This window comes from Pseudophryne corroboree, chromosome 4, assembly GCF_028390025.1.
Source record: "Pseudophryne corroboree isolate aPseCor3 chromosome 4, aPseCor3.hap2, whole genome shotgun sequence".
NCBI classification, from domain to species: domain Eukaryota; kingdom Metazoa; phylum Chordata; class Amphibia; order Anura; family Myobatrachidae; genus Pseudophryne; species Pseudophryne corroboree.
In genome coordinates, this window is record NC_086447.1 from 586,562,968 (window position 1) to 586,589,054 (window position 26,087).

Consider the following 26,087-nt stretch of genomic DNA (forward strand, 5'->3'; position numbering starts at 1 on the left):
GACAATAGCAGGGAGGCCATAGGTGATCTAGAGTTGAGCAAAGATGAACAGGACATTGCCCTGGAGTAGGTTATGAAGGGCAGACAGACCCACTGAGATCCTGGCATCAAGCCGAAGATGAAGGATCAGATAACATACTTCCTGAAGGGACAAATTCCTAAAATTTCAACACCATACCGCTTGGGGAAGAACATGGTTGTCTCTTTCTCATACGCAAAGTGCATCCATAATAGTCAGAAGACAGAATTTAGGTATGGGATGGACTGCAGTAGGAGTCAAAGTAGGTCCACAGGTGGAAACCCCGCCAGGGTAGCCAGTTCAAGATCAATCCAAGGTTTATACCCAGAAAGCAGAGACCAGTGTTTAATTTGAGCCAAAATGCATGCTGACTGATAAATAGATCACCATCATCTTTGATTGACTAACAAGTTACAACTGCTTACTGTATATGATAGAATGAAAGACCCAAGGAAACACCAGAACAGTACATACAACAGAAAATCAAATGCCTCTGGTTGCAGAAAATATATAACATAACATATATAGTATGCCTTTAGTATCTACAGTAATGAGATCTGCAAATCTGGGTCATGCTACATATATCAAACATCCTCAGATGTAGCACTTAGATCCTAGCTAAATGTTAGCAGGAGGTATCTCTGACTTAAATCTCCTACAGATGACTCCTGTTTCATTTTTACTCAAGCAACCACCATGAAGAGTATTGGAATAGCGCTCTTGCAATTGCCAGACACTTACATCACACTTAAAAAGCCACAGTTATTACACATATGTAGCATAGGCCTCTCCAGAAAATGTGAATTCACAGAGCAAGAGATAAAGCTGATAAATGTATAGAATTTTTTAGAGAAAATATCTGCAGGGTTATGTTACAAAGAAAACAGGTAAATAAGACATACAGTTATGAAATGCACAGCTTGACTTCAAGTAAATAAAAAGGAATACCATGTCAGAACACTAAATTATCTTACTTTGAGGTTTAGGTGACCTGTGGGGGAGAACAAATGATGCAGAAAATTGGACCACTCCTAGCAAAAACTTACTCCCTTGTAGAGTAAACAATCAATAGTTTTGGCTTCTGATTCTTATAGTCACACAACCAGCAGCTCCTCACCATTTCCAGGCAGAAAAGGACTGCTTCCTTTGTTCTCACAATACCTATGTACTGTAATGCAAAATTAGGATGCCTCCAGGGACACTAAATGTCATCTATCTCTCTTGCTTAAAAAATGTATTCTGGCTATCCCAGAAGTTGGGCAGATAGGCCCTCAAAGCAAAATGGCTTAATAGTTAATCTTTTGGTAGAATATTGGATTCCCAAAGCTGGATAATATTTTTATGACAGGAAAAGCTGAACAAAAGAATAATAAGATGACCCTCTTACAGCCTGCTTATCTGTGTCCAACATCTTGAATAAGGGCCCCTTACTGTGAAAAACAAACATTGGGGCAAATGTATTAACCTGGATGTAATCCCGTTAATAGTTTATATGTATAATAGAGATTGATTGTTTTATTAATTAGATATTGTACTGTATATGCTGTTTATAATTAATATATTAAATGACATGAAGTGTACTTGTAGTTGGTGGTGCCTAAGCATGCCTAGCGTGAGGGGATGCCCGCTGACATGATTGGTGGACTGGGGAGAAAGGTCTGTAAGGACCAAGAGAGATGAGTGAGGGGCCCCTGCGAGCAGGGAGGAAGGCGGCAGTTGGAGGGAGCAGTTGGTGCCGCAGCAGCTGGAGTGAGGCAAGGCACAGAGACTGGGGGAGTGAAGGTGTCCGGTGCAAGTGTCTATGGGACCGGATTGATCGCCACTGGTCGGAGGTGGCAGCGGCGTGGTGACGGAGGTTGGTGAACCGACCCGAGGTCCTCCGGAGGCAAGCAGGTGACAGGCAGCGAGGAGTGAGTGAGGGCTGGCGACAGGAGAGAGGCAGCGCTATGCAGTGATGCTGCAGGGATCGGAGTAAGTGATTACCAATGTCAGCGTCTGGCTGGAGCTGCTGTGCAGCACTGCTTTCGGGATCCAAAGGTGGCTGTGAGGCGATAGTAGGAATGGCCTGAGGGAGGAGTATCCCAGCCTATAAGCACAGCAGTGGGTGGCGCAGAAGAGACTAGTACTGCCTTTAGCTCACGGAGTCCCCTGCTTGAGTTAACCCCATTCAGCTACTAATAATCTGGGTTGCCCTGCCTGAGAGAGGTGACTAGAGACTGTGTCAGTAAAGGGATCGTATCCAGTCCCCTTAGCCCAGTATGGCTGAACTCTGTTTTGCATCTGCCTACTCAGTACTACAAGAGTGATAACCGACTGCCCAGGGGCCGGGGGAGTGCGCCAGAGTTATACCCCTTAAGCTTCACAGTATTACAAAGTGATATATTATTAGCTGAGACAGCCATTACAGCAAATTCTGCCACTGTTATATAAGGAGGGATAGTATGTAAAAAGAGTAGCTACGGCTCTATGAAAAGTACCATAATGAGACCGCATAAGTACTTAATGTATCATGTCCCACATTAGTTGAGCTGTACGTGGGGAACTGCCTGCAATTTTGACTCAGGAGAGGTGATAGGTATCCGCACCTACCCTAATAAACTGGAGGCTAACTGATCAACAGTCAGTTCTATCAGGACAGGTGAGCAGAGACCCTGTATTACCAGTGTACAGACTAGAAATACATGCAGGATAGAGAGGGGAGTGCCTGTTCTATCTGCACAGGACATATAAAAGCCAAGAGATTACTAGTATGGGTGTGCATGGAGTCTGTTGAAGCACATAAATCCTGCAGACACTCCAGAGAGTAACATAAGGACTTCAACACCATCTAATGCTTACAGAGTGACAGTTTACGCTAGAAGACAATCCCTATTGGAGCACCTCACCACAGCAGGTTTAATAAGTGTCAGGTACTTGGAGGCTATCCAGATGTCATCTCACATCCCATGAGAGCACTGAACAAGGATTTCACTATTAGCGGAGGATTACAACCAATGCAAAACTTTAGTGCCCAACAACTTACCTACTGCAGTTAAACCAAATACTGAAATACCCGGGTATTCAAGGTTAAAGTACATGTACATTCTATATTGGTAAATTTGTTTTTGTTTTTTCCAGTACCAAGGTAATTTTTGTGAAATTGCATGCAAGGTACTATGTATAGGTGTGTACTAAGGGCTAGAGGGTGATTGGTATGACATTAAGACTGTTATTTACATAATATTTGCTATTAAATGTTACCTATACTTACCAGATGGTGAACCTTTATTCCCTGGGATCGCTGTAGTTTCCTGAAAACAAACACCAGTGTATGGTAAGTGACCCATTGAGAAAAAGTATAACCCTAAAGGAAAACACAGTACTACATTGTTAGCTAGGGGGCTTTCCCAAGCAAGCCCCATAGAATTCTTATAGCTTGGGTGGAGGCACATATAGTCTTAGTATCCTGCAGGGATAGTATCCGCTGCATACAGAAAAAGGGGGTTACATGGAGAAGGCATAAGGAAGTGATAAACCAGTGATATGTGCAAGGTGATAACGCACCAGCCAATCAGTTCCAATATGTAAATTAACAGTTAGGATCTGATTGGCTGGTGTGTTGTTTATCACCTTGCACATATCACTGGTTTATCACTTCCTTATGTTGTCTCCAGGCTCAATACATCTGCCCCATTATTTCCAAGACAGTTAAGCCTTCAAAAGAATTTCAGTTAACACCTCGTCACTTGGTTCAGCAAGTAGCTAACACAATATTGACATAGTTTTGAAATTAGCAATTCATATCACACAGACATTCATGAAATATACATTTTGGCAGAACTATAATAATTCAGATCACAGTGACATCCAGTTTATTACTCATAGAACCATGGGGGTCATTCCGAGTTGTTCGCTCGTTGCCGATTTTCGCTATACTGCGATTAGTCGCTTACTGCGCATGCGCAAGGCTTGCAGAGCGCATGCGCTTAGTTATTTTACACAAAAGTTAGGTATTTTACTCACGGCATAACGAGGATTTTTCATCGTTCTGGTGATCGTAGTGTGATTGACAGGAAGTGGGTGTTTCTGGGCGGAAACTGGCCGTTTTATGGGAGTGTGCGAAAAAACGCTGGAGTTTCTGGGAAAAATGCAGGAGTGGCTGGAGAAACGGGGGAGTGTCTGGGCGAACACTGAGTGTGTTTGTGACGTCAAACCAGGAACGAAACTGACTGAACTGAACGCAATGTAGGAGTAAGTCTGGAGCTACACAGAAACTGCTAAGAAATTTCTATTCGCAATTCTGCTAATCTTTCGTTCGCAATTCTGCTAAGCTAAGATACACTCCCAAAGGGCGGCGGCTTAGCGTGTGCAATGCTGCTAAAAGCAGCTAGCGAGCGAACAACTCGGAATGAGGGCCCATGAGCACAGTTTACCCAGGGCACACAGAATGCATACAGCCATTACACATGACTTTGCAGAATCTCTGTAACCCATGGCGATGGCCACCCTTACAAACATGGATCAGACCCACAGTTTGCAGATGAGAACTGCAGTAATGTGACACTATGGGCTTACTCTAAACACATATGTAGTTCATTACTGGATTCAGAAATAGATTAAATATTCAATAACTGAATTGGCAGGAAGTGCGAGACTATGTGCAAGGGCTCACATTTTTTTAAAGCAGCAATCATTTACATGACAAAGCCAACTCGGTTTTGCTGTGCAAATGATTTCGACTTTAAAAAAGAGAGATCTCCCACAAAGGGGGTCATTCCAAGTTGATAGCTCGCTAGCTATTTTTTGCAGCGCTGCGATCAGATCGTTGCCGCCTATGGGGGAGTGTATTTTCGCTTTGCAAGTGTGCGAACGCTTGTGCAGCCGAGCGGTACAAAAAAGTTTTGTGCAGTTTCTGAGTAGGTCTGAACTTACTCAGCTGCTGCGATCATTTGTGCCTGTCCGGTCCTGAAATAGACGTCAGACACCCTCCATGCAAATGCTTGTACATGCCTGCGTTTTTCCAACCACTACCTGACACCCATAAACGCCTTCTTCCTGTCAATCTTCTTGCAATCAGCTGTGTGAATGGATTCTTTGTTAAATTTATCGCCCAGCAATGATCCGCTTTGTACCCATACGATGCACCTGCGCATTGCGGTGCACACGCATGCACAGTTTTGCTGAGTTTTGACCTGATCACAGCGCTGCAAAAAAAAGCTAGCATGCGATCAGGTCAGATTGACCCCCAAAGTCTCATAGTTCCTGCTTCTCGCAGGCTGTTTCATTCCCCCCTTTATCTCCTGGACAGTTTGAGCAAATTATGTTAAAATTAATATTTTGTCCAGGTTGTTTAGAGTATTTCAGACCCATCCATATCAAAAGCACTTAAATCTCCTTATACAGGTTGAGTATCCCATATCCAAATATTCCGAAATACGGAATATTCCGAAATACGGACTTTTTTGAGTGAGAATGAGATAGTGAAATCTTTGTTTTCTGATGACTCAATGTACACAAACTTTGTTTAATACACAAAGTTATTAAAAATATTGTATTAAATGACCTTCAGGCTGTGTGTATAAGGTGTATATGAAACATAAATGAATTGTGTGAATGTAGACACACTTTGTTTACTGCACAAAGTTATATAAAATATTGGCTAAAATTGCCTTCAGGCTGTGTGTATAAGGTGTATATGTAACATAAATGCATTCTGTGCTTAGATTTAGGTCCCATCACCATGATATCTCATTATAGTATGCAATTATTCCAAAATACGGAAAAATCCCATATCCAAAATACCTCTGGTCCCAAGCATTTTGGATAAGGGAGACTCAACCTGTAGTAAGATCTCACATTTCTTATGGACTGGAAAGTATCCATGCAAGAAAATGCGGATAGGTTTTAAGTTGGTGAACGAGGTTGGTCTAGGAATACACATTTTTAACCTTATTTTATCATATCCAATCTCACTCAAGGTGTGTTATGGCACTCTAACCACAAACTTCATTAGGTAAGTAATTAATAAAAATAATCTCTATCTCTTCTCTCTTATTGATTCCATCTTGTAGAGAACTAGTTTATTTAAAAAAAAAAAGTTCCCACAATAACCTTCATTGTTAATACATGGACTTAGGAAGTCTTATATTTTTTTACTATCCTCCTTCTCTTTTATTAACCCACTGTAGAACAACCCAAATTTCTCCAGGGACTGGTCCATACAACATTCTTACCCTGGATCAAGTACAGTTATTTATTTCTTTGTGCTTTGAAAGTGGCGTGCTGTTATGGTTCATTTTCCCGATGTTGTATGTTGCTATACAAAATCTCTCCGAATGTGAAGTACAGAGTGTTATTCAATTCTTCACTGCACAGAATGTGAGATCTGACAAAATGTATTATTAAATTAAGCAGGTGTATGGTGATGTGAGAAAGCTGTGTGAAATGTTTAATAATGGATGAACAAATGTGCTTAACAAAGATTGACTGAGATGCTCATCACTTATTACAGTTTTGGGGAGGGGGATTTTGATCAGCCACCCTATAGTCTAGACCTTGCTCAAAGTGATTTTTCACATTTTCATGTACTGTAGCTCAAACAGAAAACATTTTGTAAGTGATGATGAGTTGAAGCTTTCAGTCAACAACTGGTTCAATTGACTGGAGGCCGCTAATACCATTTTCAGACATACAATACGGGAATTTCCCAGCTCAGAACCATGTTTTTAACCTCAGTAAAATCCAGAGTTTTTGCTCAAGACCCCCTTTCACACTAAACCTTTGACACGGAAATTCCAGAGTTGACCCCTATCAGACATAAGACGGTTTTTTTTCAGTTTTGAATGCAGCTTTTCAAAGTTTTGTCATTAAAAGGGGGTGGATTGCTACACCTCAAAGGATGAGATCATGCAAAGGTGGGGGCAGGCTATAAATGGGCTCGGTGGAGTTTCCATAATGCATTGCTGTTATGGCTACTGAGGACATGTTGAGCATGCAGAGCTGGATTTCTCTAGTGGAATTGCTGTACTATGCAGCAAATGACACAGGGAGGAAGATGCTCACGCTGTTTTTAATTGCACAGAGTGAGGTGAAAAGGAGAAGGGAGCAGTTTTTGGTGGAGAGGGAGACTAACCACTGACATTATTTACGCAATTTTCAGCATCTCGTCCATATTGTGGGTAACCGGGGGGTCATTTGCACGATGTGGACTCAAGATCGAAGACTTGGATAGGTTTTCTGGGCTACGGTGGAGGCATTTATGGAGAACCAGTGGATGGTACATTTTAGGATATCACATGGCACTTTTAATTACTCCTCACCCCTGCACTTACCAGGCACACCACCCACTGGAAACAGCCCATTACTCTGAGCAGGAGACTAGTGATCAGTTTGTGGTGGTATGCCACCCCTGGCGAGTACCACATAATCCCCTGTTTGTTTGGTGTCAGGATCTCCACGGTGTGTGTTTTGGTGCATGAAATGAAGGCAATACTAGACACCTTGTATCGTTGATTTATTGCCCTACCACAGGGGCAGAGACTAGATGAGACAGTGTCTGCATTCCTGTGTTGCAGTTACCCACAGTGCGCAGGGGCGATTGTTGGCACCCACATCCCCATAATTGCTCCCACAGACAGTCCAGTGGACTACCATAAATGAAAGGGATGGCATTCCATTAATCTACAAGCAGTCATTGACCATAGATACCGGTAAGCCACTTTTTTTATTTTTAAATTGATATATACAGTGACTTGCACGCACTGGAAAGGGACTGTATCTGTATAATTTTAACAGGATTATACTGTATATTTCTTCCACAGCTTCTACAAAGTGTTTATTGGCTGGCCTGGTCATGCTCATGGCGCCCATGTGCTGGCCATCTCTGATATATATATATATATATATATATATATATATATATATATATATATTAGTGATGTGCACCGGAAATTTTTCGGGTTTTGTGTTTTGGTTTTGGGTTCGGTTCCGCGGCCGTGTTTTGGGTTCGAACGCGTTTTGGCAAAACCTCACCGAATTTTTTTTGTCGGATTCGGGTGTGTTTTGGATTTGGGTGTTTTTTTCAAAAAACCCTAAAAAACAGCTTAAATCATAGAATTTGGGGGTCATTTTGATCCCATAGTATTATTAACCTCAATAACCATAATTTCCACTCATTTCCAGTCTATTCTGAACACCTCACACCTCACAATATTATTTTTAGTCCTAAAATTTGCACCGAGGTCGCTGGATGGCTAAGCTAAGTGACACAAGTGGCCGACACAAACACCTGGCCCATCTAGGAGTGGCACTGCAGTGTCAGGCAGGATGGCCCTTCAAAAAAATACTCCCCAAACAGCACATGACGCAAAGAAAAAAAGAGGCGCAATGAGGTAGCTGTGTGACTAAGCTCAGCGACCCAAGTGGCCGACACAAACACCTGGCCCATCTAGGAGTGGCACTGCAGTGTCACGCAGGATGGCCCTTCAAAAAAATACTCCCCAAACAGCACATGACGCAAAGAAAAAAAGAGGAGCAATGAGGTAGCTGTGTGACTAAGCTAAGCGACCCCAGTGGCCGACACAAACACCTGGCCCATCTAGGAGTGTCACTGCAGTGTCACGCAGGATGGCCCTTCAAAAAAATACTCCCCAAACAGCACATGACGCAAATAAAAAAAGAGGAGCAATGAGGTAGCTGTGTGACTAAGCTCAGCGATCCAAGTGGCCGACACAAACACCTGGCCCATCTAGGAGTGGCACTGCAGTGTCAGACAGGATGGCCCTTCAAAAAAATACTCCCCAAACAGCACATGACGCAATGAAAAAAAAAGCCACCACAGGTATACAATGTAGATGGATGGATACTATAGTATAGTATTATATTACTTATGGACGACGAGTGCACTGACGACACAGAGGTAGGTACAGCCGTGGCCTACCGTACTGCTATATATATATATATATATATATATATAATATACTGTATAATAATAATAACGGACCTGGTGGACACTGTCAGACTCAGCAGACTGCTAAACTAGTATGAAGAAAAAAAAAGCCACCACAGGTATACAATGTAGATGGATGGATACTATAGTATAGTATTATCTTACTTATGGACGACGAGTGCACTGACGACACAGAGGTAGGTACAGCTGTGGCCTACCGTACTGCTATATATATATATATATATAATATACTGTATAATAATAATAACGGACCTGGTGGACACTGTCAGCAGACTGCTAAACTTGTATGAAGAAAAAAAAAGCCACCACAGGTATACATTGTAGATGGATGGATACTATAGTATAGTATTACTTATGGACGACGAGTGCACTGACGACACAGAGGTAGGTACAGCCGTGGCCTACCGTACTGCTATATATATATATATATATAATATACTGTATAATAATAATAACGGACCTGGTGGACACTGTCAGCAGACTGCTAAACTAGTATGAAGAAAAAAAAAGCCACCACAGGTATACAATGTAGATGGATGGATACTATAGTATAGTATTATATTACTTATGGACGACGAGTGCACTGACGACACAGAGGTAGGTACAGCCGTGGCCTACCGTACTGCTATATATATATATATATATATATATATATATATATATATAATATACTGTATAATAATAATAACGGACCTGATGGACACTGTCAGCAGACTGCTAAACTAGTATGAAGAAAAAAAACCACACCACAGGTATACAATGTAGATGGATGGATAGTATAGTATTATATTACGTATGGACGACGAGTGCACTGATGACACAGAGGTAGGTACAGCCGTGGCCTACCGTACTGCTATATATATATATATATATATATATATATATAATATACTGTATAATAATAATAACGGACCTGGTGGACACTGTCAGCAGACTGCTAAACTTGTATGAAGAATAAAAAAACCCACCACAGGTATACAATGTAGATGGATGGATAGTATAGTATTATATTACTTATGGACGACGAGTGCACTGACGACACAGAAGTAGGTACAGCCGTGACCTACCGTACTGCTATATATATATATATATATATATATATATAATATACTGTATAATAATAATAACGGACCTGGTGGACACTGTCAGCAGACTGCTAAACTAGTATGAAGAAGAAAAAAGCCACCACAGGTATACAATGTAGATGGATGGATAGTATAGTATTATATTACTTATGGACGACGAGTGCACTGACGACACAGAGGTAGGTACAGCCGTGGCCTACCGTACTGCTATATATATATATATATATATATAATATAATATACTGTATAATAATAATAACGGACCTGGTGGACACTGTCAGCAGACTGCTAAACTAGTATGAAGGAGAAAAAAAACCACCACAGGTATACAATGTAGATGGATGGATAGTATAGTATTATATTACTTATGGACGACGAGTGCACTGACGACACAGAGGTAGGTACAGCCGTGGCCTACCGTACTGCTATATATATATATATATATATATATATATATAATATACTGTATTATAATAATAATAATAACGGACCTGGTGGACACTGTCAGCAGACTGCTAAACTAGTATGAAGAAAAAAAAAACCACCACAGGTATACAATGTAGATGGATGGATACTATAGTATAGTATTATATTACTTATGGACGACGAGTGCACTGACAACACAGAGGTAGGTACAGCCGTGGCCTACCGTACTGCTATATATATATATATATATATATATATATATAATATACTGTATAATAATAATAACGGACCTGGTGGACACTGTCAGCAGACTGCTAAACTAGTATGAAGAGAAAAAAAAACACCACAGGTATACAATGTAGATGGATGGATTGGATACTATAGTATAGTATTATATTACTTATGGACGACAAGTGCACTGACGACACAGAGGTAGGTACAGCCGTGGCCTACCGTACTGCTATATATATATATATATATATATATATATATATAAAATATACTGTATAATAATAATAACGGACCTGGTGGACACTGTCAGCAGACTGCTAAACTAGTATGAAGAAAAAAAAAGCCACCACAGGTATACAATGTAGATGGATGGATACTATAGTATAGTATTATATTACTTATGGACGACGAGTGCACTGACAACACAGAGGTAGGTACAGCCGTGGCCTACCGTACTGCTATATATATATATATAATATACTGTATAATAATAACGGACCTGGTGGACACTGTCAGCAGACTGCTAAACTAGTATGAAGAAAAAAAAAGCCACCACAGGAGTGTTTTTCAGGCAGACAAACGTATACTGGACTGGTGGTCACTGTCAGCAAAACTGTGCACTGTACTCCTGCTATAACTGCTCCCCAGTCCCCACAATTAGGCAGTGTGAGCAGTGCACTCAGCACAGATATATGCAGCAGTGCAGCACACTGAGTGAGCACAGATATGGTGGAGCGTTTTTTTTTCAGGCAGAGAAACAACGGATTAAACTCACTGGTGGTATAATCAAAACCCTGCACTGTACTCCCTAACAGCTGCTCCCCGTCCCCAATCCTCCCCACAATTATAAGTCACTCAGTCTTTTCTACTATAACGGAGAGGACGCCAGCCACGTCCTCTCATAATCAATCTCAATGCACATGTGAAAATGGCGGCGACGCGCGGCTCCTTATATAGAATCCGAATCTCGCGAGAATCCAACAGCGGGATGATGACGTTCGGGCGCGCTCGGGTTAACCGAGCAAGGCGGGAGGATCCGAGTCGCTCGGACCCGTGAAAAAAAAGGTGAAGTTCGGGCGGGTTCGGAACCCGCTCATCACTAATATATATAATATATATATATATATATATAAAAGATTGCAGAGCAGAGACAAAATGGCTGGCTGTTTTCTCGTGAGGTAAACATAAGTACTAGTTCTACATATTTTATTTTGTCTAGTACTATTTTCGAAGGTACTCTTTAATGTAATACTTACCTCTGGAAGCTGCTACTGCTTACCATACTTGGAATATACCTCCTGCACAGTAGTAACCAATATATACACCTAGGACTACTGTAATAAATGTTTTTACGGCGTACTGCAGGTTAACTTGTGGATTTCCATCTTTTGAGAAACTGCCAGCATGCTCATTCACAGTTTTCCGATTAGAGAATGCTAAAACTGTTGCAGGGCATGCTGGAATGTGTAGATTCACAACAGTTGGAGAGCTAAAAGTTGGCTTTAATACCTGTAACGCCTATAATATTTATTAAAAACATTGTTTCTGTTTGCAGAAGTCCAAGTTTGTGGATGGTGCTGCGGTACCAGTGCACATCATTAGGGATGCCACATACCCCTTAACAAGGTGGCTAATTAAAGGGTTCAGCCAACAGGTTCAGCTAGCACAGGAGCAGATTTACTTTACTCGCAGGCTCAGCTTTGCCTGAATGGTGGTAGAGAATGCTTTTGGGTGGCTCAAGGGATGGTGGCACTGTTTGTTAAAGTGCCTTGGTATGGACGTTCACTTTATGACAGACATTGTTGCGGCATGCTGTATCTTGCATAATATTTGTGATATTGTGATATACAGAGAGATCACTACCTGCTAGAGTGGAACGTCCAGGCTGAGCTTGTTGGGAGTGATCTAGTTCCCCTACCAGCAACCTCTTTTGGCCTAATTACAAAAAATGCGACTGAATTAATAAGAACTTCTATAGTTATTTTTAACATAGAATGTTTATTTTTAAGTCCATAACAGTTTTCAAATCACGTTTTATTTAAATAAAAATTGTTTATGAAATTGTAAACCATTTGTGAAAGTCTTACTTTCTCATACATCCTAGAGGATGCTGGGGTCCACTTCAGTACCATGGGGTAAAGACGGTTCGGCAGGAGCCATGGGCACTTTAAGACTTTTCCAGAGTGTGAACTGGCTCCTCCCTCTATGCCCCTTCTCCAGACCTCAGTTTAGAAAATGTGCCCAGGCAGACTGGTCGCACTCTAGTGGAGCTCTACTGAGTTTCACTAAAAGCAGAGCCGGCCCTAATCATTATGATGCCCTAGGCAAGATTTTGGCTGGTGCCCCCTAGCACCACCGCTGGTTCCGCCTCTGACATTGCACCTCTTTCCCAGCACCATCACCCCTCACACATAGCAGTCCTTATTTTGGTGTTTGTATCCCCTATATTTTAAATAGGAACAGTTCGCACATTTGGCGCACAGCCCAAAAAGGGGTGTGTTTTTGCTGGCAAAGGGCATGGCCACACAATAGTAACCCCAAATCAAATTACGCCACACAGTAGTGCAACTTTATTCACATTTGATCATGCGATAGTGTCCATAATTCATATTACATCCAACAGTAGTATCACTTTACCTTATAAACGTTACTCCTCACAGTAGAGCCCCTTATTCACATTACATCACACTGAATTGCTCCTTATTCACATTACACCACATCATATTGCTCTTTATTCACATTAGAAGACACAGTAGTGCTCTTTCTATATGCAACGCTACATAGTAGAGCACCTTATACACATACAGTAATGCCACACATTAGTAATGCATTTATACACATAATTCCGCACCGTAATGCCCTTTACACATATGAGACACATTATTAATGTCTTTATAAACATAATGCACCTTACACATTATGACAACCTTTATTAATGCCCTTTCACACATAATGTCCCTTACACATATGCCGCACATTATTAATGCCCTTATACACATAATGACACACATAGTGCCCCCTACACATATGTTGCACATTTTTAATGCATTTTTACATGACACACATAATGCTCCTTACACATATTCCGAACATTACTACACAACCAACCAACTCACATGCACTCACACTGCCACTAACACTGTGACCTCTGCCTCTGCTTGGATACAGATGTGTCCTCATAAATCTTGCCTCAATGCTAACGTCGGGCACCTTTTTTTTTTTTTATGAAAATTCATCTTATTTGCATTGCTATGTGACTAGGATGCACAAGCAGCTTCTGCTGATTAAACTGATATGCGGCATGCCTATATACTGTGTGAGACTGTGGGTGTATCTGCATATGAAATGCTACACACAGAATATAGGCATGCCACATATCATTTTAATCAGCACAAGCTGCTGATGCCCCTAGGCATATCAAATGCCCTAGGCAATTGCCTAGTTTGCCTATGCCTATGGCCGGCTCTGACTAAAAGACTTTATGTTAGGTTTTTTTATTTTTAGGGAGTCTGCTGGCAACAGTCTCCCTGCTTCATGGGACTTAGGGGGAAGAAGTAGGAACCAACTTCCTAAAGAGTTTCATGGCTCTACTTCTTGCTGACAGGACACCATTAGCTCCTGAAGGGTACTGAACACTAGCTGCACCTATGCGCTCACTCCCACAGCACGCCGTCACCCCCCTAACAGAGCCAGAAGTCAGAAGACGCATGAGTATTATTACCGGAGATCTGCCAGAGAGTCCTCCAGTCATCGTGACGGCTCAAGGTACCGTGCAGCGTGCGGGAACGCTACGCGGACATGCTATCCTTACACAGCGCACAGCAGGGTTGCAGGGCGTGGGGGGTGGGGGGGCACCCTGGGCAGCATGAAAACCTACTCTGACTGGCAAAAAGGTAGCATATTGGGCTGTGGCACAAACCTACACCCCCGCCAGTATAAATATTCCCTCATGTTTTCTGAGGGGAAACGCGCCATTACAGGGGGCGGGGCTTCCTCCTCAGTCAGCCAGTGCTGCTCAGCGCCATTTTCTCATGACATGCTGGCCCTCCTCCACTTCTGATTCAAGTATCAGGGTGTATTTTAAGGGGAGCAGAGTAAAAAGTGGTGCTTAAATTGTCATATAATAGCGCTACAGGTCTCTGTAGATACACAGCGATTTTTTACATTGGCGCTGAGTTGTGAGCTGGCAAGTCCCTTTTGTGTCTTTCTGACATATTTTACTGTGGGTCTGTTCCCTATAAGCCCTGGAGTGTCTGTGGTGTGTTTGTGCACGTGTGTGACATGTCTGAGGCAGGGAGCTCTTCCCCTGAGGGAGCCATTTTAGGGACACAGAGTTGTAATGTGGTGGTGCTGCCGGCACACCATGAGCCTGAATGGGTGAAAGAATGACTTGATAGTGTGAATCATATCAGTAAGAGATTGGATAAGTCTGAGTCTCATGTAGAAAGTTGGAGAAATTCTGTTGAAGATGTGATTTTTCAGAGTTCTGCTTTTTCATCCACAGAGGACCCCTCTGGGTCACATAAAAGGTCATTTGCACAAGTACAAACTGATACCGACACGGACTCTGACTCCTGTGTCGACACTAGTGACTCCAGGGGAATAGATCCAAAGTTAGCAAAAAACATACAATACATGATTATTGCTATAAAGGAGGTGTTTGAAGTTACAGAGCCCTCTCCTTTACCACAGGAAAAGGCTTACTTTTATAAAGAAAAGAAAATTAATGTAACTTTTCCTCCTTCTCATGAGCTGAACAGTCTCTTTCAGGGTGTCTGAGCAAATCCCGAAAATAAATTCCAGATTCCCAAAAGAATTCAGGTAGCTTATCCTTTCCCTGCAGAGGACAGGAAAAGGTGGGAGTCACCCCCCATTTTGGACAGTGCCCTGTCACGTTTAACAAAAAAGGTGATTCTCCCTGCACCTGGGACGGCTTCACTTAAGGAGCCGGCAGACCTTAAGTTGGAGACTACGTTGAAATCTATTTACGCGGCCAATGGGACACTACTCAGACCAACCATTGCCTGTGCGTGGGTGAATAGAACTATTGAAAAGTGGTCAGAAAACTTGTCATCAGACATTGACACAATAGATAGAGATTCTCCTAAAGTTAGGTCATATCAAGGACGCTGCTGCATACATGCTAAAAGCAATGAAAGATATTGGTCTCTTCGGATCAAGAGCCGCTACCATGGCGATCTCAGCACGAAGGGCATTGTGGATTCGCCAATGGAATGCTGACGCAGATTCCAAAAGGAATATGGAGGCTGTCCCGTATAAGGGTGAGGCCTTGTTTGGAGATGGGCTAGATGCCTTAGTTTCTGTGGCTACCGCAGGTAAGTCGACATACTTGCCTAATGCTCCTGCGCCAGCAAAAAAAGATACATCACTCTCAGATGCAGTCCTTTCGGCTCAATAAATACAAAAAGTGTAAAGGTTCCCCTTTCATTGTGGGTAAAGGAAGGGGAAAAGGAAAAAAGTCTGCAGCGTCTCCAGGATCGTAGCAGCAGAAATCAACCTCTGCTTCTGCCATATCTGCAGCATGATGCTGGGACTCATTTGTGGGAGTCCGCTCCGGTGGGGGCATGTATAAAACTCTTCAGTCAGTTCTGGGTTCAATCTGGCCTGGACCCGTGGATCCTACAAATAGTGTCCCTGGAGAAACTGGAGTTTCAAGACGTTCTCCCATGCCGATTTTCAAATCGGCCTTACCAGTTTCGAACACAGACAGGGAGGTAGTTGCAGTAGCAATACAAAAATTGTGTCAGGATCAAGTCATTGTCCTGGTTCCCTTGTCACAACAAGGAGAAGGGTTTTATTCAAGCCTATTCGTAGTTCCAAAGCCGGACGGCTCAGTCAGACCGATTCTAAACCTGAAAACACTGAATCTCTACATGCACAGGTTCAAGTTCAAGATGGAATCTCTGAGGGCAGTGATTTACAGTCTAGAGGAAGGGGACTTCATGGTGTCAGTGGACATAAAAGATGCCTACTTACATGTTCCCATTTATCCTCCACATCAAGCTTATCTGAGATTCGCAGTACAGGAATGCAGAGGGTATTTCTTCCAGTGAAAAAGGCTCTGGAGATCCAGAGAATGGTCAAACAAATTCTGAAACCAACAAGAGTGTCGATTCATCAATGCATTTGATTGTTGGGAAAGATGGTAGCGGCCTACGAGGCCCTACAGTTTGGCCGATTCCATGCCAGAGTATTCCAGTGGGACCTGTTGGACAAGTGGTCCGGATCCCATCTACACATGCATCAGAGGATAATCCTGTCATCGAAAGCCAGAATTTCGCTCCTGTGGTGGCTACACAGTTCTCACCTCCTAGAGGGACGTAGTTTCAGGATTCAGGACTGGGTCCTAGTAACCACGTATGCAAGTCTCCGAGGCTGGGGAGCAGTCACTCAAGGGGAAAGCTTCCAAGGAAGATGGTCAAGTCAGGAAACTTGTCTTCACATAAATGTTCTGGAGTTGAGAGCCATTTACAATGGCCTTCTACAAGCGGTGCATCTTCTTCAAGATCAGCCCGTACAGATTCAGTCGGACAATGTAACAGCAGTAGCGTACATAAACCGTCAGGGTGAAACGAAAAGCACAGAAAGACATGCAACAGCTCTGTCTGCAGTTTTCATTCCGGGAGTTGACAACTGGGAAGCAGACTTCCTCAGCAGACACGACCTCCATCCAGGGGAATGGGGCCTCCACCAAGAAGTCTTTGCAGAGGTGACAGGTCTTTGGGGAGTTCCTCAAGTAGACATGATGGCATCTCGTCTCAACAAGAAGCTTCAGAGATATTGTTCCAGGTCGAGAGACCCTCAAGCAATAGCAGTGGGTGCACTAGTGACCCAGTGGGTATTTCGGTAGGTGTATGTCTTCCCTCTACTTCCTCTGATACCAAAAGTTCTCAAGATCATAAGAAGAACAAGGGTTCGAGCAATCCTCATTATCCCAGACTGGCCAAAGATGGCTTCGTATCCAGTTCTTCAGGAGTTGCTCATAGAAGATCCTCGGCCTTTGCCTCTTCGCGAGGACCTGCTGCAGCAGGTGCCGTGCGTGTATTAAGACTTACTGCGGCTACGTTTGACGGCATGGCTGTTGAGCGCCAGATCCTAGCCCGAAAGGGTATTCCCAAAGAAGTAATTCCCGCTCTTATTCAGGCCAGGAAGGGAGTAACGTCTCGACATTAACACCGTATTTGGAGAAAATATGTGTCTTGGTGTGAAACCAAGAAGGCTCCAACGAAAGAGTTTCAGTTAGGACGTTTTCTCCATTTTCTCCAGGCGGGTGTGGATGCGGGCCTACGATTGGGTTCAATAAAGGTCCAGATTTTGGCCTTGTCCATTTTCTTTCAGAAACAATTGGCCTCCCTTCCAGAAGTTCAGATGTTCGTGAAAGGGGTTCTGCACTCCAACCTCCATTTGTGCCTCCGGTGGCACCATGGGACCCTAACGTGGTGTTGCAGTTCCTTCAATCGGATTGGTTTGAACCTCTCCAGGAGATAGAGTTGAAGTTTCTCACTTGGAAAGTGGTCATGCTGTTGGCCTTGGCATCTGCAAGGCGGGTGTCTGAGTTAGGGGCCTTGTCTCACAAGAGCCCTTACTTGATTTTCCATGAAGATAGGGCTGAGTTAAGAACTCGTCAGCAATTTCTGGCTAAGGTGGTTTCTTCTTTCCATATAAACCAACCTATTGTGGTGCCAGTGGCTACTGACACCTTCGATGCTTCAAAGTCTCTGGATGTGGTCAGAGCTTTGAGAATTTATGGCGCAAGAACAGCTCGGATACAGAAAACAGAGGCTCTGTTTGTCCTATATGCTCCCAACAAGATTGGGTGTCCTGCTTCTAAGCAGACTATTGTGCGCTGGATCAGAGGTACGATTCAGCACGCTCACTCAACAGCAGGATTGCCGTTACCGACTTCGGTGAAAGCCCATTCTAAAGAAAGGTGGGCTCATCCTGGGCGGCTGCCCAGGGGGTCTCGGCTTTACAACTTTGCCGAGCAGCTACTTGGTCAGGGACAAACACGTTTGCTAAGTTTTACAAGTTTGACACCTTGGCCGCACTCTCCTGCCCGTAATGGAGCTTTGGTATAACCCCATGGTACTGAAGTGGACCCCAGCATCCTCTAGGACGTATGAGAAAACTGAATTTTAATACCTACCGGTAAATCCTTTTCTCCTAGTCCGTAGAGGATGCTGGGCACCCAACCCAGTGCGTACTTCACCTGCAGTTGTTATTTCATTATAGTTACACAAGTGTTGTGTTAAAATTATTTTCAGCATGTTGCTGCAATAGTTCATGCCTGTTGGCATGTGTTATGTTGAATGCCATGTTGTGCGGCATGGTTGAAGTGTGAGCTGGTATGAATCTCACCGTTAACTTAAAAGTAAATCCTTTTCTCGAAATGTCCGTCTCCCTGGGCAGTGGGCACAGTTCCTATACTGAGGTCTGGAGGAGGGGCATAGAGGGAGGAGCCAGTTCACACTCTGGAAAAGTCTTAAAGTGTCCATAGCTCCTGCGGAACATCTATACCCCATGGTACTGTAGTGGACCCCAGCATCCTCTACGGACTAGGAGAAAAGGATGTACCGGTAGGTATTAAAATCCAGTTTTTACATATTTCTTCCATTAGAAAGAATGACAGATAAAGACATATCACTTATTTTTGTTGTATAAACAGTATTGTATTTCAGTGCAAAATAATAATTATATCTTTGTATGGCCTTGGATTTTGCTAAAATTATGAGTGGATACACCTAACACAATACAAAATATTGTAAATAAAAAAATAACAGAGGCATTACAATCCCCATTACAAAAATAAAAGTGCTGCTGTATTGTAGTGTGAAATATTATATATTTTTGTATGGCCTTGGTTTTTGCTCAAGTTATGAGCAGCTACACTGAACATAATACAAAAAATTGGAATTAAAAAACAGAGGTATTAGACACACCATTACAAAAATATAAAAGAGCAGCTGTACCCATTCAATGCATACCTCTGCTTTTCAGGGGTTTCAGTGCTGATAAATAAGTCAGTTCTGTTTATGTTAAGGTCAATAAAGACAGATCCATATGGGCGATATGTTTTTATCGACTGCTGTATATTAACAACCCCTATGTTTATAAGGGCTGTATATATTCCTCCACCATTCTGATATGAAGTCCTAAGAAAGGCAGCAATATTTTTTGCGACATCCCCTGATACTCCAGTCATTTGTTTATGAGACTTCAATGCTGTTATAGATTTTATCTTGGATTGATGGCGTGCCTCTTCAGGCATCATGGACAAAGGGGTTTCTGGGTTTTCTAAATTTGCAACAGAACTAGGCTGCCTTTATGCATGGAGACGTAAACAACCTACGGTTAGTCAATATTCATGATTTTCTTCTGCCCACCAGTCATTTTCTTGCTTTTATATGATTTTTATATTGTGAACCTTAATACCTGTAATTTCTCAGATTGAGTATATCAGACCACTCCCGATCAGGGCCGTAACTAAATGTGGGTGGATGGTGCTTAGCACACAGTGCATACTCTCCTTTTTAGCAGGTACCTTTTATTATGGTTTTTGCCTCTCCAAACTTCCATCGAAAGTATAGGAAAATGGGCATGGCCATGCCCCCTTTACCCATTGCCATGACTCCTTTTCTAATTTGTACCGATTTTTATGCGTAAAATGTTGGAGGATATGACAGTACAGTTGCTCTGTGGGCACACCATCCGCATTGTCGAAGTCAAAAATATTACATACACACACATACAAACTCCAAACAGAGAGGTCTCTGTTTGTGCGCATACACGCAGCGTGCACAGGATATACGGTAGCATACGCATCCACACAGACAAGCCACAAAGATATAGTCAACACATATTTCATACAACACATAAATTACACATAGACAAAACATGTCAAGCACCAGACATTATAATGTATTTATATAATAGAGTGTAACATCAGATATATATGTATTATTGGAACGGAAGTGTCACGGGCTGGTCTGATTGTGTTCCCGGTAATGACCTGGGTGAGCCAGTGGAGGGCGCAGGGAGGCAGAAGTTAGGTGGCTTGAGATATGGACAAGTCATATGCTGGAGCACTCTGGAAGTTTACACAGAGGCGCAGAGTCTAACTTGCCCGGGGTTTTTGCCAGTGACCCCCGCCAGGGGATATGGTCTTCGCTGCACCTGATGGGCAGGTCGCGGCCCTCTGCTCAGGTTCCTCTGTGGAGGCTGTGAGACACTCGGGTATACAGGGATGCTTAATACCGAATTATACTGAAGTGATTAACCATCGATGGTGAGTCTGATGGTGATGTAAAAAGGTAAGTGTATCGGAGATGGTGAACTCTGGAGTGCTTGGGTAGCTGAGGATATCCGGAGCCTGTGAGGGGAATCCTGGACTGAGCACCGCAGACTGGTAACACACTGAGATGGAGATAGTGGAAGTCTCTGGCGGCAAGTAAGTAACCAGGAAAAGCAGGTACAGCAGGACACAGGTAAACAGATCTCTGGAGCAAGCCTGGAGCCTTGAGAGCGACGCTGGAGAACTTGCAGGAGAACTGACAAGTTGTTCAAGGCAATGAGGACTCTGGAAAGCCTGCTTATATCCCCCAAGAAGGATGCTGAATGGTTGCTGCCGGCAGCAGCAGCAGCATGCACAGAACCAGGAAGTAATTACCAGGATCATGTGACTCTGGATCATGTGACTCTGCCAGAGTCAGTGGAAATCATGCTAGTAACCACAGAAAGCACCAGCGGCTGATCTGCGGCACAGAATACACCAGTGTGCCGGTAAGTGGCGTGTGCGAGCAGTGCGTGAACTGTGGTTCCTGACAGGAACAAGTTAAATATATCATGCTTAGTGTCAAAATGATCAGGAGAAAGTGTGTATTAATTTGATAGCTATGGGTAAATTGTAGCACATTGCAATGATTAGTTATGATTCATTGTAGGAAATCTAAAGTCACTCTTATTAGAACAAAGAACTTCCTGAAGACAGCATATGTGCAGCAAAAACCAGTGGCTTACCTCTATAACTGCATCTTGAAACTGGACGTTGCTTGCATATGAACTGACCAATAACACATCATGAATGAGAGACCTCCCTCCCCTGGACCAATAGCAGAAGACTCAGCCCCAGACATGTACCTCAACCAATACACAGTATATAGGTATTTCCCCTCACTCAGGAAGTTCTTTTGGTGCAGATTCTAAAATGTAGATGACTGTTCACTGAGCATGGAGAAGAGTATGTATATTGGCTGTAACTGATTCTTTTGTAACTGTAACTGCTTCATGTGTAATTGTAACTCTGTAACCATATATATACATGTTATTCTTAATGATATACTGTACATATGTTATTATGTATGCATACCCCTTTTTTATATCAACTATATATATACCTCTGAGTGTTGGACCTCAGTATACAAATGTGTGCGACTGCTTGCTTTCTCTTAAGGGACATAAAGTTGCGACCTTCAGCGCACATTTATTGTATATGGTAATAAGATGTGCCTTGCGTCAGCAGCATATATTAACACTGGCATTTAAATGTTTATTTAGAAATAATTGGAAATTCACAGCATCCAAACTGATTGTCTGCCACCAGCTGCAGTGCTGCCCGCTGTAGTGGAGTGTATATTAGTAGCATTGCGCTTAGCTCCTTCCCTGCTGGATGCAGTGCTGCTAATATACATTACAGGCATGGCAAGCAGCACTGGCTTCTGGACTGTCTGGATCTCTCTCTCTCTCTCCACGTTTGCTCTGCTCCGCACCCCCCCCCCCTTCCCTGCTCTCCTGCACTGTGCACACACTAACTTCCAGGTACTAGAGAAGAGGCTGCTGCTGCTCCACATGGGTGAAGTTTCTCTCCTTTCCTCCTCTTCCTCCTCTCATGCAGAGTCTAATGCAAGTGCTGCTTATCATGCAGGCACTGCATGTGCTTGTTAATGCTTCTATCAGTAAACTAAATAACATTAAGAATGACTTTCCTTGTGGTTGGTCAACCTGGACTGTCTCTCTGTGACTTTTTAGATAAAGTACTGTGTAAATTACAGTGTAGAGATTTAGTAAAAAAACAAAAACTGCATATACATTAATCTAATATCCACCGTAATTGAAAACATAATACTGTTTGTACATATTCTTCTGCTATAGTATGATACTATATATATATATATATATATATATATATATATATAGTATGATAATATATATGTATATTCGGGATCCAAACCCCCCCGAACTTCACCCATTTTACACTGGTCTGAGGCAGACTCGGATCCTCCCGCCTTGCTCGGTTAACCCGAGCGAGCCCGAACGTTATCATCCCGCGGTCGGATTCTCGCGAGATTCGTATTCTATATAAGGAGCCGCGCGTCGCCGCCATTTTTCACTCGTGCATTGGAGATGATCGTGAGAGGACGTGGCTGGCGTCCTCTCAGTTTCTTTGTTCAGTGGGCTGCAAATTGTGCTGTAAATATCTGTGCTCAGTGTGCTGCAAATATCTGTGCTCAGTGTGCTGCAAGTGCAAATATCTATGTTCTCTGCCTGAAAAACACTCCATATCTGACTGTGCTCAGTGTGCTGCAAATATCTGTGCTCAGTGTGCTAATTGCTTTATTGTGGGGACTGGGGACCAGCAGTATTATATAGTAGGAGGACAGTGCAGAGTTTTGCTGACCAGTGACCACCAGTATTATACGTTCTCTGCCTGAAAAACGCTCCATATCTGTGCTGCATTGTAGTATATAGTAGGAGGACAGTGCAGAATTTTGCTGACAACCAGTATAACTATATATATAGCAGTACGGTACAGTAGTCCACTGCTCTACCTACCTCTGTGTCGTCAAGTATACTATCCATCCATACCTGTGGTGCATTTCAGTTTTGCACAGTTTTCTGATCACCAGTATATACTATATAGCTTCACGGTACAGAAGGCCACTGCTCTACCTACCTCTGTGTCGTCAAGTATACTATCCATCCATACCTGTGGTGCATTTCAGTTTTGCAGTTTGCTGACCACCAGTATATACTATATAGCAGTATGGTACAGAAGGCCACTGCTCTACCTACCTCTGTGTCGTCAAGTATACTATCCATCCATACCTGTGGTGCATTTCAGTTTTGCACAGTTTGCTGACCACCAGTATTTACTATATAGCAGTACGGTACAGAAGGCCACTGCTCTACCTACCTCTGTGTCGTCAAGTATACTATCCATCCAAACCTGTGGTGCATTTCAGTTTTGCACAGTTTGCTGACCACCAGTATATAATATATAGCAGTACGGTAAAGTAGGCCACTGCTCTACCTACCTCTGTGTCGTCAAGTATACTATCCATCCATACCTGTGGTGCATTTCAGTTTTGCTGACCACCAGTATATAATATATAGCAGTATGGTACAGTAGGCCACTGCTCTACCTACCTCTGTGTCGTCAAGTATACTATCCATCCATACCTGTGGTGCATTTCAGTTTTGCACAGTTTGCTGACCACCAGTATATAATATATAGCAGTACGGTACAGTAGGCCACTGCTCTACCTATCTCTGTGTCGTCAAGTATACTATCCATCCATACCTGTGGTGCATTCCAGTTTTGCACAGTTTGCTGACCACCAGTATATAATATATAGCAGTATGGTACAGTAGGCCACTGCTCTACCTACCTCTGTGTCGTCAAGTATACTATCCATCCATACCTGTGGTGCATTTCAGTTTTGCACAGTTTGCTGTCCACCAGTATATAATATATAGCAAGTAGTTCACTGCTCTACCTACCTCTGTGTCATCAAGTATACTATCCATCCATACCTGTGGTGCATTTCAGTTTTGCACAGTTTGCTGACCACCAGTATATAATATATAGCAGTACGGTACAGTAGGCCACTGCTCTACTTACCTCTGTGTCATCAAGTATACTATCCATCCATACCTGTGGTGCATTTCAGTTGTGCGCAGTATATATAGTAGTAGGCCATTGCTATTGATATATTACTGGCATATACTTCCACACATTAAAAAATGGAGAACAAAAATGTGGAGGGTAAAATAGGGAAAGATTAAGATCCACTTCCACCTTGTGCTGAAGCTGCTGCCACTAGTCATGGCCGAGACGATGAAATGCCATCAACGTCATCTGCCAAGGCCGATGCCCAATGTCATAGTAGAGAGCATGTAAAATCCAAAAAAATAAAGCTCAGTAAAATGACCCAAAAATCTAAATCAAAATCGTCTTAGGAGAAGCGTAAACTTTCCAATGTGCCATTTACGACACAGAGTGGCAAGGAACGGCTGAGGGCCTGGCCTATGTTCAAGGCTAGTGGTTCAGCTTCACATGAGGATGGAAGCACTCATCCTCCTGCTAGAAAACTTAAAAGAGTTAAGATGACAAAAGCACAGCAAAGAACTGTGCGTTCTTTTAAATCACAAATCCCCAAGGAGAGTCCAATTGTGTCGGTTGCGATGCCTGCACCTCTTTTTTCTTTCATTTTTCTTTGCATCATGTGCTGTTTGGGGACTATTTTTGGAAATGCCATCCTGTCTGACACTGCAGTGCCACTCCTAGATGGGCCAGGTTTTTGTGTCGGCCACTTGGGTCGCTTAGCTTAGTCACACAGCTACCTCATTGCGCCTCTTTTTTTCTTTGCATCATGTGCTGTTTGGGGACTATTTTTTTGAAGTGTCATCCTGTCTGACACTGCAGTGCCACTCCTAGATGGGCCAGGTGTTTGTGTCGGCCACTTGGGTCGCTTAGCTTAGCCATCCAGCGACCTTGGTGCACCTCTTTTTTTCTTTGCATCATGTGCTGTTTGGGGACTATTTTTTAAATCTGCCATCCTGTCTGACACTGCAGTGCCACTCCTAGATGGGCCAGGTGTTTGTGTCAGCCACTTGGGTCGCTTAGCTTAGCCATCCAGCGACCTTGGTGCACCTCTTTTTTTCTTTGCATCATGTGCTGTTTGGGGACTATTTTTTAAATCTGCCATCCTGTCTGACACTGCAGTGCCACTCCTAGATGGGTCAGGTGTTTGTGTCGGCCACTTGGGCCGCTTAGCTTAGCCATCCAGCGACCTTGGTGCACCTCTTTTTTTCTTTGCATCATGTGCTGTTTGGGGACTATTTTTTAAATCTGCCATCCTGTCTGACACTGCAGTGCCACTCCTAGATGGGCCAGGTGTTTGTGTCGGCCACTTGGGTCGCTTAGCTTAGCCATCCAGCGACCTTGGTGCACCTCTTTTTTTCTTTGCATCATGTGCTGTTTGGGGACTATTTTTTAAATCTGCCATCCTGTCTGACACTGCAGTGCCACTCCTAGATGGGCCAGGTGTTTGTGTCGGCCACTTGGGTCGCTTAGCTTAGTC

At 43.0% G+C, this 26,087-nt stretch overlaps 1 long non-coding RNA gene across 2 annotated transcripts in view; it reads left to right on the plus strand.

Moving 5' to 3' along the window:
* The first annotated feature begins 1,724 nt into the window (after nt 1–1,724).
* LOC134911629 (uncharacterized) overlaps nt 1,725–26,087 on the plus strand; it is a 77,198-nt gene continuing 52,835 nt past the window's right edge. For both annotated transcript variants that reach the window (XR_010176721.1, XR_010176720.1), the window contains exons 1-3: nt 1,725–1,989; nt 3,272–3,331; nt 7,572–7,706. This is a non-coding gene — a long non-coding RNA (uncharacterized LOC134911629). The remainder of the gene's footprint in view (nt 1,990–3,271; nt 3,332–7,571; nt 7,707–26,087) is intronic.